This window comes from Pongo abelii, chromosome 16 (genome assembly GCF_028885655.2).
Source record: "Pongo abelii isolate AG06213 chromosome 16, NHGRI_mPonAbe1-v2.0_pri, whole genome shotgun sequence".
Taxonomy (NCBI): Eukaryota; Metazoa; Chordata; class Mammalia; order Primates; family Hominidae; genus Pongo; species Pongo abelii.
The window spans coordinates 42,173,878-42,191,542 of NC_072001.2; the positions used below are offsets into that span (position 1 = coordinate 42,173,878).

Genomic DNA, 17,665 nt, shown 5'->3' on the forward strand with positions numbered 1-17,665 from the left:
CAGAGGTGCAATGGGGAAGCCAGACACAAGAGTCCATTTATGTGAATTTCAAGAATAGGCAAAGACAGTATCAAAACATCTCATGCCCCTCATAAATACATACAGCTACTATGTACCCACAAAAATTTTAAAAATTAAAAAGTTAACAATATATAAATAAAAAGAATAGGCAAACAGGCAAAGCTAATTTGTTGGGATAATATCAAAACAGATTAACTTTCTGGGGAGGGAGTGGGGGACTGACTGGGAAAAAGCATGAGAGAATTTTCTAGGGTGATACAAAGTTCTATGTAAATGTTCTCTGTCTTAACTGGGATCATCAAAATTTGAGAAATGTGCATTTTACTATAATTACATTTAGGTAATGTAATTTAATAAACTTAAGTAAAAATACCCCCCAAACCCCACATTCTTCCCTTTTTTTCTACATTTCATTGACTGTGACTTTCCTTCAAAGCTACTGAAGAAAGGAAGGTATAGATTCGATACCACAAGTTATGCTCTGCTGACAACTCTGAACATTCTTTTCAGTTCTTGACTATGGTCATCCCCCAACTCCTGAAGTAGGAGGATTTTCCAAGCGTAAAAGAATGACCAGGTTTAGATTTAGACCAGATTTTCTAGAACCTAAGAAATAAAATAAGCATATGTACTTTGCTAAACTACCTGCCTATCTGATAATCTGATTTTAGTATCTGATGTAGAACTTGGAAGCCATAAATTTGAAAATCCCAAATTGCAAATCAACAAATTGAGCATTTATTTGAGGAACAAGTATCATGTTTATGAGCAGCACCTACAGAGTTTGGAAGAGAAGATTTTACCCACTAATAGCCATCCTAACTTACCTTTAAAAAAGTTCATAAACCTCTAGTCAGCTATAGAACATGGGATCACGGGGGCTGCACAGTGACTAAAAGGGATTTTAAAACTATAAATATGGACAGGCACAGTGGCTTACGCCTGTAACCCCAACACTTTGGGAGGGTGAGGCAGGTGGATCACCTGAGGTCAGGAGTTCGAGACCAGCCTCACCAACACGGGAAAACCCCGTCTCTACTAAAAATACAAAAATTAGCCAGGTGTGGTGGTGTGTGCCTGTAATCTCAGCTACTCCGAAGGTTAAGGCACGAGAATCTCTTGAACCCAGGAGGCGGAGGTTGCAGTGAGCTGAGATCGTGCCATTGCAACTGCAGCCTGTGTGACGGAACGAGACTCTGTTAAAAAAAAAAAAAAAAAAAAAAAAAAAACTATATCCGAGTTATTAAAAATTTAACCAATTAGTCAAAATAAACTTTGTGAAAGAATTGAGCCAATCATTGTTGCCAATGTGCTAAGGACTCAGGGATCAGGACAGATGGAACAAAAATGTGAACACATTTGTAGTCATATTTAGATGAGAAAATCGTTCTTAATCCATATGATAAAAGTATCCTTTTATCTTTTCTAATTATCATTCTATAGATATTAATGTGAGAATACTCTCCAACTCCTTTAAAAAACCTGTTGCTCAAAATGTTCCTCACTTAAAGGAACTGGTAATGATAAGTGGGAAATGACACATACTACTGGTGTAGCTGGTGGAGCCATTGACATCTCACCTCTGTGAGTTGTTCAGAGATAAAATTCGGTTCTTTCATAGCAAGGGGCATTCTAAGGATTCTTGGTGAGGTGGTTTTGTTTTATTCCCTGGAATATGGAGAATAGCTGTGGCAGATATCCAGGGGTTGTTTTCTCCAGCATGTTCTAACATACTTTAACTTTTTTTTATTATACTTTAAGTTCTAGGGTACATGTGCACAACGTGCAGGTTTGTTACATATGTATACATGTGCCATGTTGGTGTGCTGCACCCATTAACTCGTCATTTACATTAGGTATATTTCCTAATGCTATCCCTCCCCGTGCCCCAACCCACCCCACAACAGGCCCTGGTATGTGATGTTCCACTTCCTGTGTCCAAGTGTTCTCATTGTTCAATTCCCACCTATGAGTGAGAACATGCAGTGTTTGGTTTTTTGTCCTTGTAACAGTTTGCTGAGAATGATGGTTTCCAGCTTCATCCATGTCCCTACAAAGGACATGAACTCATCATTTTTTATGGCTGCATAGTACTCCATGGTGTATATGCGCCACATTTTCTTAATCCAGTCTATCATTGTTGGACATTTGGGTTGGTTCCAAGTCTTTGCTATTGTGAACAGTGGCGCAAGAAACATACATGTGCATGTGTCTTTATAGTAGCATGATTTATAATCCTTTCAGTATATACCCAGTAATGGGATGGCTGGGTTGAATGGTATTTCTAGTTCTAGATCTCTGAGGAATCGCCACACTGTCCTCCACAATGGATGAACTAGTTTACAGTCCCACCAACAGTGTAAAAGTGTTCCTATTTCTCCACATCTTCTCCAGCACCTGTTGTTTCCTGACTTTTTAATGATTGCCATTCTAACTGGTGTGAGATGGTATCACGCTACCTGACTTCAAACTATACTACAAGGCTACAGTAACCAAAACAGCATGGTACAGGTACCAAAACAGAGATTCAGACCAATGGAACAGAACAGAGCCTTCAGAAATAATACCACACATCTACAACTATCTGATCTTTGACAAACCTGACAAAAACAAGAAATGGGGAAAGGATTCCCTATTTAACAAATGGTTCTGGGAAAACTGGCTAGCCATATGTAGAAAGCTGAAACTGGATCCCTTCCTTACACCTTATACAAAAATTAATTCAAGATGGATTAAAGACTTAAATGTTAGATCTAAAACCACAAAACCATAGAAGAAAACCTAGGCAATACCATTCAGGACATAGGCATGGGCAAGGACTTCATGTCTAAAACACCAAAAGCAATGGCAACAAAAGCCAAAATTGACAAATGGGATCTAATTAAACTAAAGAGTTTCTGCATGGCAAAATAAACTACCATCAGACTGAACAGGCAACCTACAGAATGGGAGAAAAATTTTGCAATCTACTCATCTGACAAAGGGCTAATATCCGGAATCTACAAAGAACTCAAACAAATTTACAAGAAAAAAACACACAACCCCATCAACAAGTGGGTGAAGAATATGAACAGACACTAACTGTTTTGAAAGAATATGTGGTAAATCACGATCCCCAGGGGACAAACTCTGAGGCTCTGAGATTGCATGTAAAAGCTTTATGAAGGACTGCTTTTAGTATTGGGCCAAGAGAGGTTGGACTATGATGCATGCACAGCAGGGGCCCCAGCCATCCTACAGGAAGCCCTGGGGCTGTGCTGGCCCCCAGAGTTGTGCTGCCTTGACGCACACAGGACAGCCATTTGGTGTGGGAAGACCTTGGGGATGGGACATGACCTTGGGCAAGGCAGCACTGATGGCCGAGGCCAGTTCTTGGAGGAGAATCAACTGGGAGCCATCCACTGCCACACTCCCACAGATGGAGGAATGAGTACCTCATTCTTGACATGGGACTTGAGTGGATCACCACCACCTCCACGCCACAGTTTCGGAGATTCTGAACCTCTCCTTGAGACTGGCCAATGACTACATAGCCACAGCAGCTGATGTACATTAATACCAAAGTTAACCTAAACTATCATTTGTTTCTGTTCTTGCTACTATTTTCAGCTTGCCTGTGACTCTCTGGAAGATTTGAATTTCTACTCCCTAAAGTATGTCTATCATGTCTATCTTTTTACATGGATCATTGGTGCTGTTTAGAACGGATCTGAAGGGCAATCCCATATCTGTGGGAGAATATATTTCCATATCCAGAGAGAATCCCCACCCACCTTGCTCCTTCTAGCCCGATATTGCTCAGTTTAGGAGAAGACTTCCTAAAGTTGAGAAACTGTGATCTCAGAGTTTGGATTCTAAATTAAAGCTCTGTTTGTTGATACAGCTGAGAGTGATTTTGTGTGTGTGGTGGTAGAGAGGTTAGATTTACTGCCATTATGGGCAAAATATACTGGTTTCTGCTTCTGCACTGAAATTTAACAACTACATCTTTCCATATTACTGAAGCCATGGACTGATGTGTGGCCTGTGGAATGGAGCCTGTGAAGGTGGTTAACTGGATTCTTAGGCAAAGGGAGATCAGAACAGCCTGTCTATCTCTGGTATGCAAGGGTGGTGCCCAAACAGAAAGGCAGAGGATCATTTTGTCCCAGAAAACAGCTGCTTTGGAATTTCTGTGGTTAGATATTTGGGGGAGAGTTGATAAAGTGGGGAAGATATAAAGGATAATGTGAATAGCTAAAGAAAGAAGAGGATTCTTTGAGAGAGAAAAAGAATAAAAGAGGTATATTTTTCTTCTTCTTTATCAATAATAGATAAATTTAACTCAAATGAAGAAGAAAGGAGGTGGCATGGAATGATTACTCCCTCATCTTCACAACCTCTGCCCCATGTGTAAGCTAAGCTTGATGATGAGATATGATGATGACATGATGATAACTTCTTAAAATTTGCAAATCTCTGCTGAAAACTTGAAGTTAAAGCATCAGGTTTAAAGAAAAAGTATGGTACCTACAGTGAGAGTAATTGTTTCAAGTCACATCATGGCCATTTAATAGCTGCTTAGTTTTGGCTCCATCATTAATCTCCTCAAGACTTGTATATATGAAATGCAGCACAGAGAGTTGATATACAAAATAATAAACATGAATGACAGTGTTTTGTACTCTATAAAGGGATGCACAAATTTAATGCCAGATTTTGTCAAAGCCAATGCACTTTTGTGGTTAGTTCTCTGAATCAAGATGTAAACAACCCAAATCTTTCCTTCTTTTTATTTAGCTTTGTTGCACACCAATTGAAGAGACATTTTAAATATTTTCACCCTTGAGTTGGTGAAATAATACTTCTTCCCTAAGACACTAAGCAGTGATGGACTGGTAAACTTTAAATTTTATAAAAAGCGCACATTTACCAAAGTTGTTCTGACATTTTATGGCAATAAAACTAAACCTCCTTTGCATAAAAATTTGAATTCATTTTTAAAAACTATCTTAATGTTCATAATGATGATTCTGTGGCAATATAAATTATCATCCAACTAAATTGCTTTTGAATCAACAAATAAACATAAAAGAGAGGAACAGCTTTTGTTATTGTGACAAATGTACTTGGTATATTCAACTCTTTCAGTACTAGTCATTACTTGATATGGGAACTTAATTAACCCAAAGATCCCTTACTGCATGAGAACACTAGGATTTTGTTGGAGCCACTCATCTCTAGTGAAGAAAGGAATCCAAACAGGTAGATAGGCAGGCATTTTCATTGGCTTTTCAGCTGGACTTTTTCCTCCACTCTGACTATCACCTGTGGCAGGCAGTCACTTCTTTGCATTCACAGGTGTGTGGGCACACATTTTCCATATGCCATTTTGCTTCTTTGCTTGTGCATTCAGTATTTCTCCCTGATCCAGAATGTAGTACTCAAGTGTTGATATAGCTGAGTGGTTAACCCAGAAAACTTTTCTAATCCTCTTCCTCTTCCCTTGATTCTTTTGTTATTTTTGGAAAACCTTTAAGGAGATTGTGCCTCTACAAAGATAACAGCCAGATGATGAATATACACACAAAAAAAACAGAGGGAAACAAAAATCTTGCTCACATACTTCATGTAAAACAAGAATGACATCTGGATACCATAGGGTGGATATCTCATTTTCTGGTAAAAACTGTCTCCTGGTTTTTCTGTTATGGAAGCATAAAGGAAGAGATGCTTTTAAAAAGCCATCTATACTCCAGAGCAACTCTGTCCTGTCTAGGTCTCTGCCTAGCCTGTTTTAACTGAAATGTTAACAAGTAATGAAAGTTTGGTATGCCCACTGTTGAAAATTCAGAGTAGTAGTCAATAATCACTAATCAGGATCACTAATAATCACAAAAGGATGCTTCTAAGTAATCTGAAAAAAAAATATATATATATATATATGACAAAATCTGACTGAAGCCTTTTCTCCCTCCCAGGGCTCTGTTCATTTTTGGACACTGCATATGTCTTGTGATGTCTGAGGACTTTGAGGTGTCATCCTGAGACAGCGATCTGCATCTGATTTTGCACATAGGAAACTGACTTGATGCAGATCACATATTTTGCTGTTAGGTCAGGTCTGAGAAAGAAACTCTGGACTTATTCCACTTGTATTTAAGGCCTCTGGGAAGTGAGTATTCTCAGCAATAAGGTCTTTCATGCTTTTGGGCTTAAGCATTGCCTCCATTTGAAATACTTCCCCTCCTCCAATTCTCAACCTGTTGAAATATTTTGAATCTTACTGAAATACCACCTTCTCTCTAGAGTGCTTCCTTACTCCCTACAATTAGAATGAATGGATCCTGCTTCTGCATGTTCTGTAACATATTTTTGTCTATTTTGCACCTATCTATCCTTTTTATCATTGTTAATTTCTTATCTATGATTCCTTTTCTCCAGCAGAAATTCATAAAGTTTCTCAATGCTCCACATACACAGGACAGATGGAAGTAGGACTGGGCTCGAACCGTATTATTTTGCCTCTGATATCTAAGTTATGTTTTGTTCAAGAAGATTTAAAAACTCCTGATCTAGGACTTCTCATTTCATATCCAGAATTTCCCAGAGAAACACATTTTCCATGTCTCCTGACCATATTTTTTTTTTCATGCTGTAATGAGGACATTGCAGAGACCAAAGATATAAATCCCTGTTTTTGAGAGCTGCTCATAGCTCAGAAAATCAAACAATGATTCTTCTATGCACCTCAAAAAGCCAAAGGTAAGACGCTAGCCCAGAAGGACAGTGAGTTAAAAGTGTTCATTTGATTCTGGTTCCCTTGCTATGATGGAGAAAAGTGTCCTCCACCCTGCATCTCCTCCAGTGAACTTATCCTACAAATGTTGAGCAGACTCTTACCCCACAATCAGCTCTTCACAAAAGCAGACTCCAATCCAACTAGCAGAAACACTGTGCAGGGGATAAACACATGAAAAACATTTAAGTGATTTATCATATCATGAACTTCAAAAAGTATAGTCTATGCCAAACAGAGTAGAAAAAGGAGCAGAGACCAATCTGTCACCACATCCTTCTCCCTCATGTCCCCATGATTCTCGTTTTTCTCAGAACTTTTCTCAAACAACTAATTGGTTTGTATTTCTAGAAGCAAAGAATTTAAACAAACACTTTAATGGAATTGATTCATGAGACTGGTTATTCTTATCTGTGTGGTTGCTGGCCTTGAAATCATCTTCTTAAGGGCAAGGAATGACTCTAGAATACAGTATCAAAGCAGAAAATCAAATCTGAGATGCCCAAATTCACGTGGGCTCCCCTAAAGATAAAATACATGATTTTTCTCATAATCATTGTAGCACTATGGAAAAAATACCAGCAACTTTTATACAGTTTTAGCTCAACTCTTAACCTTCAGTGATCCTGTCCTCTAGATAAAAGTGACCAGGTGGCTAATTTGATAACAGTAAGACAGTTTTAGGACTATTTCTAGGCAGAAAACAAGGACTGTATTTTCCAAATCTTCCCATCCATCCCAATTTTCCAGAATAACTGAGAAAGGCAGGCAATGAGTCAATTTTTGAGACCATTCAGGAAAAATCCTGATATCGTGCACTGTTTAAAATTACTTAAATACCAGTAACAGGTAGCCCTGGGCAAGGACCCATGGAAAAGGCCAAGAGACATAGGCTCTTTTGTTAGCCGCCCACACAGGCTGTCTTCCAAACAGGACAAGGCATATAGCCAGGTAATGCTGGCTCCACTGTGCCCAGGTGCAACATGCCCTAGAAAAAGGGTTCTAAACATATCCAAGAGTCATATCACTACTAAAGGTGATTAGTGTGCAAAGTATCCGAACTATATTTAGGATTCTATGGAGGGCTCACAATTGGAGTGGCATGACTCACTATACCTCCTGTGGCTTCTCTGCCATTTCCACCCTCCTTCACAGGCTTAAACATCTGTCGGGACACTGCTAGAGAGACATGAAAATGCAGTACTACTTTTAATAGAGTCTTGTTCAGGGAGAAATCTGTTACCCTATAAACTTTGTTAATGTTACATTTTTCTGAAATCCTAGAGAATACATGAAAAGCAAGTTTCACTTTGTTACCTGTTTATTTTGTTAGAAGTATTTGCAATTATTGAAAGTATAAAGGTCCCTTCCCCTTTAAGAAGCCAGGTGGTAACGTAACAGTCTCACCTTTCATCCAAGCAAATCATTCAGGAGAGAATGACTTATGGACAGTACAGGGCACACAACATTATGTTCTGAATATCCCTTCAGAGGGCAATTCGGTGCCAGGAAAGAAGAAAACAAGCGGCTACAAAAATGTGAGGTTTCAGATGGCAAAGGGATGGATTAAAAGGAGAAATCTTGTATTTATAGTTTCCACCAAGTAACAGGAGAAATTAATACCTATTTTCTAAATAGGAGTTTACCACAAGATAAAAATTATTGTGGCAGAAATTAATTTAGAAAATACTCATAGTATATTATGTATAAACCCATGTATATAATAGCCATAGTAAAACTAAAGTGAAGATCAACATAGATCAGTGAAGCCACAGATTACTTCTTTTATTAATACTTTACGCAACCCCCACTCCCAAGCACCCTTTAAACATTTATCTTACTGCATGATGAGTCCATGATTAATTAGCAGTAAGAACAACAAATATATTTACTATAGTAAAAAAATCATTGATAAATATAGAACATTTTACATCTTCACCCTGTGGAGAATTAGTTGCACATGCACGTTTATAGCAGCACAATTCGCAAATACAAAAATGTGGAACCAACCCAAATGCTCATCAATCAATGAGTGGATAAAGAAACTGTGATATATATATGTGTATATATGTGTATATATATGTATATAGACGTATATATGTGTATACACATATATACGTGTATATATGTGTATATATATGTATATACACGTATATACACGTATATATGTATATATGCGTATATATACATGTATATATGCACATGTATGTATACACACATATACGTATATGTGTATATACGTATATACACATATACATATATGTGTATATACGTATATACACATATACATATATATACACATATATATAAATACACACACACACACACACACACGCAACGGAATACTACTCAGCCATAAAGAGGAATGAATTAATGGCATTCACAGCAACCTGGATGGAATTGGAGAGCATCTAAGTGAAGTAATTCAGGAATGGAAGTAATTTGGGAATGGAAGTAATTCAGGAATGGAAAACCAAACACCGTATGTTCTTACTCATAAGTGGGAGCTAAGCCATGAGGATGCAAAGGCAAAAGAATGAAACAATGACTTTGGGGACTTGAGGAAAAGGGTGGGAAGGGGCTGAGGGATAAAAGACTACAATTTGGGTGCAGTGTATACTGCTCAGGTGATGTGCACCAAAATCTCACAGATCACCACTAAGGAACTTACTCATGTAACCAAACACTACCTGTTCCCCAATAACCTATGGAAATAAAAAAATTTAATAAAAAAGACATAACGATTATAACCTCAGAAAATGTCTGCAAAGAATAAAGCTACTTCAGAAGTAAAAAGCACGTCTGAATAAGAAGACTAAATACTGAAAAGAACTCAGATTACCCAAGATTCATGTAATATATTAAATGCAGTTATAATATACCAATGAGATTTCTTTTTCAAAAATGTTTAACAAAATATTCTAAAATTTTCCTGCAAGAATGAACTATAAAAGTCTCCAAGAAAAAAGTTTTAAATAATAAGAGTGATAAAAGTAATAACAAGCAGAGGGAATTCATTAAAGTCATTAAGCCATATTATAAAACAATAACAATTGAAACACTGTGGTAGAAGCCTAGGAATAAACAGATGAATAGAACAAAATATAAAGTTCTAAACTAATGCAAGTGTATATAAAATATGGTTTGTGATAGTTTTATGTAAAATCATTAGAAGACTAGTGTATTATTTAGGTGATAGGCTAAATACAAGGGAGAATGTTAACTTCCTCCCTCATAATGTACACCAAATAAAATTCCAGACATACTCGAGAAGTAAATATAACAATAGCACATTTTTTAAATCTGGTAGAGAATATTATGAACATTTTTATGATCTTGGAGGAAGGATATTCTGAGCAAGCAACCATTTAAAGACAAAATTAACTTATAAAAATTATTAAATCTGACTACCTAAAAAGCGTAACTTCTAAACGTTAAAAGTGCCATCAATAAAATTTAAAACAAATGGAAATTTCACATGCATTCACAAAAAGAATAATGAAAAAGAAACTCATGATGGAAAGAGAGTTAAGTTCTTTAATTATACAGCTCTTAGAAGTCAGCAACAGACACGACAAAAATAAAGACAAAAAATATGCTCGGTATAATAAACAGAAACTCATGAAGAAATGGCTGAATAACAAATGAATTATTATCCTTCCTAATAACAGATATATTTAAACAATGAAATACCATGTTTGGCTTACCAAATTAGCAATGACTGAAACAAGAAGTTCTGATCGGGGTGCAAGGAAATGGGGACTTTAATTTGCTATGGGTAAAAAGTGAAAATGTTTCCTACCTGCTAGGAGGGGAGAATATGGATCTAAAGCCTTAAAAATGTACTTTAAACAGAAGCTCCTCCAAGAAAATTAATCAGATACATTTTCTCATATCTATAGATGTAGATATTAATAGCATGTTGTTTATATTTCAAAAAAATGTAAAACCATTTATAAATTGAGTAAATTTATGAAACCACTTAAAATAATGTCATAGAATAACAGTGATGTAGGAAAAATCAAAATATATGGCTCATAGTTCATAATATATGGCTGAGTGAAAACATGCATTTTTAAAAGTAGTATGGTCTTGATTTCACAAACTCACACACATACACAAACACAAACATTCACTTACAAATAACTAGATGGATATACCTCAGAATTCTACCAGTAGTTACCTTTGAATGGTGGAATTACAAGTAACTTTCATTCTCTTCCTTAGGCTTTTATGTGTTATAAAAGCCAGATCATTTTGTGTAGAACTAAAATAACTCCATTTTTTAATTGAACAAAATGTTATTAAAATAATAAAAAGATAATTAAAAGCAATAAAGTATTTTATCTATGTCTCTACAGAGGCATTCCTCTACTAGGCTAACAAATATTCTTACAGTTCTTTAGCCACATCCTTGCTAAACTCAAGCACCAAGACACAGTTGGTTGGAAATAGTTGCTGGCAATCTTCAATTTTAATTTAGTTCCTGGAAATCTGCACCTTAACAGCTGGGAAAATGGACAACTGTATATTAGTGGATTCACTTTGTCTTATGAACCTATGCCTAAATTGCTCATATGTAGCTATTGGAAAGTTGCTGGTATGAGCAGAGGGAGGTTTAGAATTTAACAATGTCGACAGTATTTTTTCAAAAAATTTCTAGTTTATCCTCCCCAAGGACATGAGGAATAAAAACTAACCCTTGGCGGCTCCAGGGCATTTTCTGTAACTAGACACATATAACTGTCCTGGAATGAAATGGATATTTAATCCATTTTCCTTCCCTGTGCTTTTAGTCTACCAGTGCATGCAACCCTTAAAGCATTTCTACAGCTAGTGGTCAGGAATGGCACCAGTCTTAGATTAGCTTCACACGGCCAAGTGGGTGAAGCAGAGGCTCTCAGCTCCCAGCTACTCATATACTTAGGGAAGTATTAGGAAATATCCCCAGAGATCAGAGTTCTTTGAAAGCCATATGATCTAGGGCAGGTACTTAACCTCCCCACACCTCAATTTCTCATCTGAAAAATAGAGATAATAATGCCAAACTTATGGAGTTATAAAGAGGAATACACTTTACAGAAAAGGATATGAAATGGCTCTGGAGTGGGCAAAACTATCTAAATGTCCTACCATTTCAATAATGCCACTCTTAAAATGTCACTGGTTTTAGCAGAATGAAATTTCATAGTCTTTACTCAGACAAAATATCATCAGCTTCCTCCAAGGGTTAGTTACTGGTGGCTTTTCTGCCTGATGTTCCAAGCCACTGGATGGTGTTGACAAAAAGCACAGGGCAAGAATACTTCTTACCAAAACCAAATCTAATGTAAATTGAGGAGGATGATCCATGCCTCTGTTTTAAGTCCTTTCAGGAATGGTTCTTTTTTTATTTCAGGCTCAGGGGTACATGTACAGGTTTGCTACTTAGGTAAACGTGTGTCATGGATGTTTGTTTTATAGATTATTTCATCACCCAGATGTTAAGCCTAGCATCCATAAGTTATTTTTCCTGATCCTCTCCCTCCTCCTACCGGTAGGCCCCAGTGTCTGTTGTTCTCCTCTTTGTGTCCATGTGTCTCATCATTTAGCTCCCACTTACATGTAAGAACATGAAGTATTTGGTCTTCTATTTCTGCATTAGTATGCTAAGGATAATGGCCTCCAACTCCATCCATGTCCCTGGAAAGAACATGATCTCATTCTTTTTTATGACTGCATAATATTCCCTATGTTTATGTACCACATTTCTTTATCCAATCTGTCATTGATGAGCATTTAGGTTGATGCTATATCTGTGCTAGTGTAAATAGGGCTGCACTTAACATAAGCATGCAAGTGTCTTTATAGTAGAATGATTTATATTCCTTTGAGAATATACCCAGTAATGGGATTACTGGGTCAAATGATAGTTCTGTTTTTAGCTCTTTGAGAAATCACCACACTGCTTTCCACAGTGATTGAACTAATTTACCTTCCCAATGTGTAAATGCTCCCTTTCCTCCACAACCTCACCAGCATCTGTTATTTTTTGACTTTTTAGTAATAGCCATTCTGCCTGGTGTGAGGTAGTATTGTGGTTTCGATTTACATTTATCTGATGACCAGTGATATTGAGCTTTTTTTCATATACTTGTTGGCTGCAAAAGAACTTGTTGTTCTTTCAAAAAATGTCTGTTCACATACTTTGCCCATTTTTTAATTTGGTTGTTTTTTTCTTGTAAATTTAAGTTCTTTACAGATGCTAGATAATAGATCTTTACCAGATGGATAGTTTGCAAAAATGTTCTCCCATTCTGTAGGTTTTCTGTTTACTCTGTTGACAGTCTCTTTTGCTGTGCAGAAGTTCTTAAGTTTAATTAGACCCAATTTGTCAATTTTTGCTTTAGTTGCAATTGCTTTTGGTATCCTTGTCATAAGATCTTTGCCCATTCCTATATCCAGAATGGTATTGCCTATGTTGTCTTCCAGGGTTTTTATAGTTTTTGGTTTTACATTGAGGTCTTTAATCCATCTTAAGTTGATTTTTGTATATGGTGTAAGGAAGGGGTCCAGTCTCAAGTCTTCTGCATATAGCTAGCCACTTACCCCAGCACCATTTGTTGTAGGCAGTCCTTTCTCCATTGTTTGTTTTTGTCAGTTTAGTAAAAGATCAGATAGTTGTCAGTGTGCAGCCTAATTTCTGAGCTCTCTATTCTGTTTCATTGGTCTATGTGTCTGTCTTTGTACCATTATCATGCTGTTTTGGTTACTGTAGCCCTGTAGTATAGTTTGAAGTTGGGTATGATTCAACACTGAAGTTGATACTTCCAGGTTGTTCTTTTTTATTAAGATTGCCTTGGTTATTTGGGCTCTTTTTTGGTTCCATGTGAATTTTAAAATAGTTTTTTTCTAATTTTGTGAAGAATGTCATTGGTAGTTTGATAGGAATTGCATTGAATCTATAAATTACTTTGGGCAGAATGGCCCTTTTAATGATATCAGTTCTTCCTATCCATGAGCATGGAATGTTTCTCCACTTGTTTGTGTTATCTCTGATTTCTTTAAATAGTGTTTTGTAATTATTTTTTTTTCTTTTGAGACAGAGTCTCACTCTGTCACCCAGGCTGGTGTGCAGTGGTGTAATCTCGGCTTACCACAACCTCCTCCTCCTGGGTTCAAGTGATTCTCCTGCCTCAGTCTCCCAAGTAGCTGGGATTACGGGCACCCGCCACCATGCCCAACTAATTTTTTTATTTTTAGTAGAAACTGGGTTTCACCACGTTGGCCAGGCTGGTCTTGAACTCCTGACCTCACGTGATCCACCTGCCTCAGCATCCCTTTTTATTGTAGCGCTCTTTCACCTCTCTGGTTAGCTGTATCCCTAGATATTTTTTTTTCTTTTGGAAGCAAGTGTGAATGGGATAGCATCCCTGATTTGGCTCTCAGCTTGGCTGTTTTTGGTGTATAGGAATGCTAGTGATTTTTGTACATTGATTTTGTATGCTGAAACTTTGCTGAAGTTATCAGCTGAAGGAGCTTTTGGGCCAAGACTATGAAGTTTTCTAGATATAGAATCAGGTTGCCTGCAAACATGGATACTTTGACTTCTTGTCTTCCTATTTGGATGTGCTTTCTTTCTTTCTCTTGCCTGATTGTTCTGGTCAGGACTTCCAATACTACATTGAATAGGAGTGGTGAGAGAGGTCATCCTGGTATAGTGCCAGTTTTCAATGGGAATGCTTCCAGCTTTCGCCCATTCAGTATGATGGTAGCTATGGGTTTGTCACAGATGGCTCATTATTTTGAGGTATTTTCCTTCAATACCAAGTTTATTGAGAGGTTTTAACATGAAGGGATGTTGAATTTTATCGAAAGCCTTTTCTGCATCTATTAAAATAATCATAAGGTTTTTGTCTTTAGTTCTGTTTATGTGACATATCACATTTATTGATTTGCGTATGTTGAACCAACCTTGCATCTTGGAGATAAAGCCTACTTGATCATGGTGGATTAGCTTTTGATGTGCTGCTGGATTCAGTTTGCCAGTATTCATTGAGGATTTTTACATCAACGTTCATCAAGGATATTGGTCTGAAGTTTTCTTTTTTTGCTGTGTCTCTGCCAGGTTTGGTATCAGGATGATGCTGGGCTCACAGAATTAGTTAGGGAGGAGTCCCTCCTCCTCAATTTGTTTTTTGAATAGTTTTGGTAGGGATGGTACCATCTCTTCTTTGCACATCCAGGGTAATTTAGCTGTGCATTTGTCAGGACTGGTTCTCTTAAGAAAAAATAAGAACTACCTTTTAAAAAATCTACTTTTTTTAGAGTAATCGTTGATTACAGAAAAGTTCCAAGTATTTTAGTTATACATGTACCACAAGCAGAATGTTATATTTCTCTTCTAGTGATTTTCTGGGCAATGATTTCTCCTCTCACACTTGCCTTCCAGTTGTGGGAAATATCTGAGATTCCTTCTTCTGTCTTCCCTCTCCACATTCACTTCAACATTAACTTACTCCATCCCTTTGTATTTCTGCAGAGTAAACTGTAGGCCCAGTTAAAATGAGGGGCTTCTAAACTAAGATAATCATCTCCACCAAAAAAAAAAAAGTAATAATAAGCTCTCTGTGGGAGGGATGCTCCTAGAGAGATATTTTGGGGAGCTTCCTGGGTAGAGACTGCACCAATGGACTAACTGGGGCTAGTGGGCTTCAGGATGGCCTTATCATTTTAGGAGGTTTTTAGCAAACACCTGATCAATGAATCTAAAATACTAAATATTGGGGATTATAATTGTCTGCTACATATGTGAACTAAGGGGAAATGTTCTGGGAGCATGCCCGTAGTTGTTCCAAATGGCTATCACCAAAAAATACAGCTATTCTTAATTCACATGCATTCTTGCACTACCATTTTTCCAAAGAAATGAGAAGAATCAAAATTTATTCATCTGTATTCTTTCAAACAAGCTTAAATCCAGCACTAGGCTGGGTGCAGTGGCTCACGCCTGTAATCCCAGCACTTTGGGAGGCCAAGGCGGGTGGATCCCCTGAGGTCAGGAGTTCGAGACAAGCCTGGCCAACATGGAGAAACCCTGTCTCTACTAAAAATACAAAAAATTATCCAGGCAAGGTGGCATGTGCCTGTAATCCCAGCTACCCGAAAGGCTGAAGCTGGAGAATCCCTTGAACCCGGGAGGCGGAAGTTGCAGTGAGCTGAGATCACGCCTCTGCACTCAAGCCTGAGCAACAAGAGCGAGACTCCGTCTAAAAAAAAAAAAAAAAATCCAGCACTATTTATTAAATATTATAAACATAACACTAGCCTAATCAATACTGAGAGCATATAAAGACTAGGGCTGAAAACATAGGCAGTGGGGCCATGTTTCCAATAATGGAGTGTACATTCCATCACTTTCTAGCTATATTGGTTTTCTACAGCTCTTGGACCAAATTATTACAAACTAAGTGGCTTAAGAACAATAAGTTACTTTCTCACAGTTTTGGAGGCCAGAAGTCTGAAATCAAGGTGTTAGAAGGGCTGGTTGCTTCTGAAGCCTCTGAAGGATAATTTGTTCAATGCCTGTCTTCCAGTTTGTGGTGGTAGTCAGCAATTTTTGGCATTCCTTCTCTGGTAGATGCATCGCTCTAAATCTCTGTCTTCATCTTCACATGATGTTCTTCTCTGCATGTGTCTCAAATCTCCCCCTCTTTTCTTTCAAAAGGAGACCAATCATTGGATTTAGGGCCCACCCTAAATCCAAGATAATCTCATCTCAAGATTCTTAACTTACTTATATCAACAACGACCCTATTTCCAAATGAGGTCACATTCACGGGTACCAAGGATTAGGACTTGCACATATTTTATGGGAATCTATTCAACCCACTACACCAGCTGCATGACCATGGGCAAGTTATGCAAACTTTAAGCCTCAATTCCTTTATCTATAAGGTGTTAATAATAACAACGCTAGAATTATAATCAAGATTAAACAAGATAATGTACATAAAGTGCCTAATATATTGCTTGGTTTATAGTGAACACTCAACAATTGTTAGCTGCCAGTATTACTATTATTGTCATTATTTTACGATTAAGCACTCTGCAGGATTCAGAGAAAATCAAACACAAATCTTGCCCCCAAAACTCTTACAATCCAAGAAAGGATGAATGCACATTTATGCCAGACCTGACTTTAACTTTTGTAACACAGTATCATTAAGCACATGGGTGCTAAGACATTTTAGGGTACAGAAGACAGACTACAGGTTGATTCTTGAGGTGCTGATAGAAAGACTAAAAACTTTTCCTCTTTAAAACCAGCATGCTCTCCTATCCCTTTCTTCTAGAACTTCCCAAGGAAAGAGCAAGTGAAAAAGAAGCTGTTACTATGGGATTTCTAAGTGGATTCTCCTTCTGGTTTTCCACAATCACAAATGAAACACCACTTAAAATTGCTAGCTACAAAGGCCACTTGTGTGAGAATTTACACAGGCAGCAGCAGGCAACATCTTCCCACTAATCTTCCCCACTGGCTCTGGTTTCTTTTCACTTGTCAATACACTGACATAATACACGAAGGTACAAATCAAACATTATGTACACAATTCATTCTTCTCATACTGTCAGCTGCCCCAGTAAGTCAGTATTGTCACAAAATGAAATTGAATTTCAAAGGACTCAAATACCAAGTGGAATGGAGTATTAATGAGTAGAATATCCACCAGAGTAATGTGTTAGGCCTTCTGAAGAAAAGAAAATGCAAATGAGATCTGAATACAGCACTAGTCTCACAATGACATGTTTCTTAGTAATTGAACAAAATATGTAACTATTCTCGGTTGCATTTCCCTCTCAGTCCTATGTTCATTTATTTGTGGA

The 17,665-nt window shown here is 37.4% G+C and overlaps 1 long non-coding RNA gene across 1 annotated transcript in view; it reads right to left on the bottom strand.

The window, feature by feature from the left end:
• LOC129050079 (uncharacterized) overlaps positions 1 to 17,665 on the bottom strand; it is a 73,852-nt gene that overhangs the window by 41,405 nt on the left and 14,782 nt on the right. Inside the window, exon 2 of the long non-coding RNA XR_008513525.1 lies at positions 6,904 to 6,954. This is a non-coding gene — a long non-coding RNA (uncharacterized LOC129050079). The remainder of the gene's footprint in view (positions 1 to 6,903; positions 6,955 to 17,665) is intronic.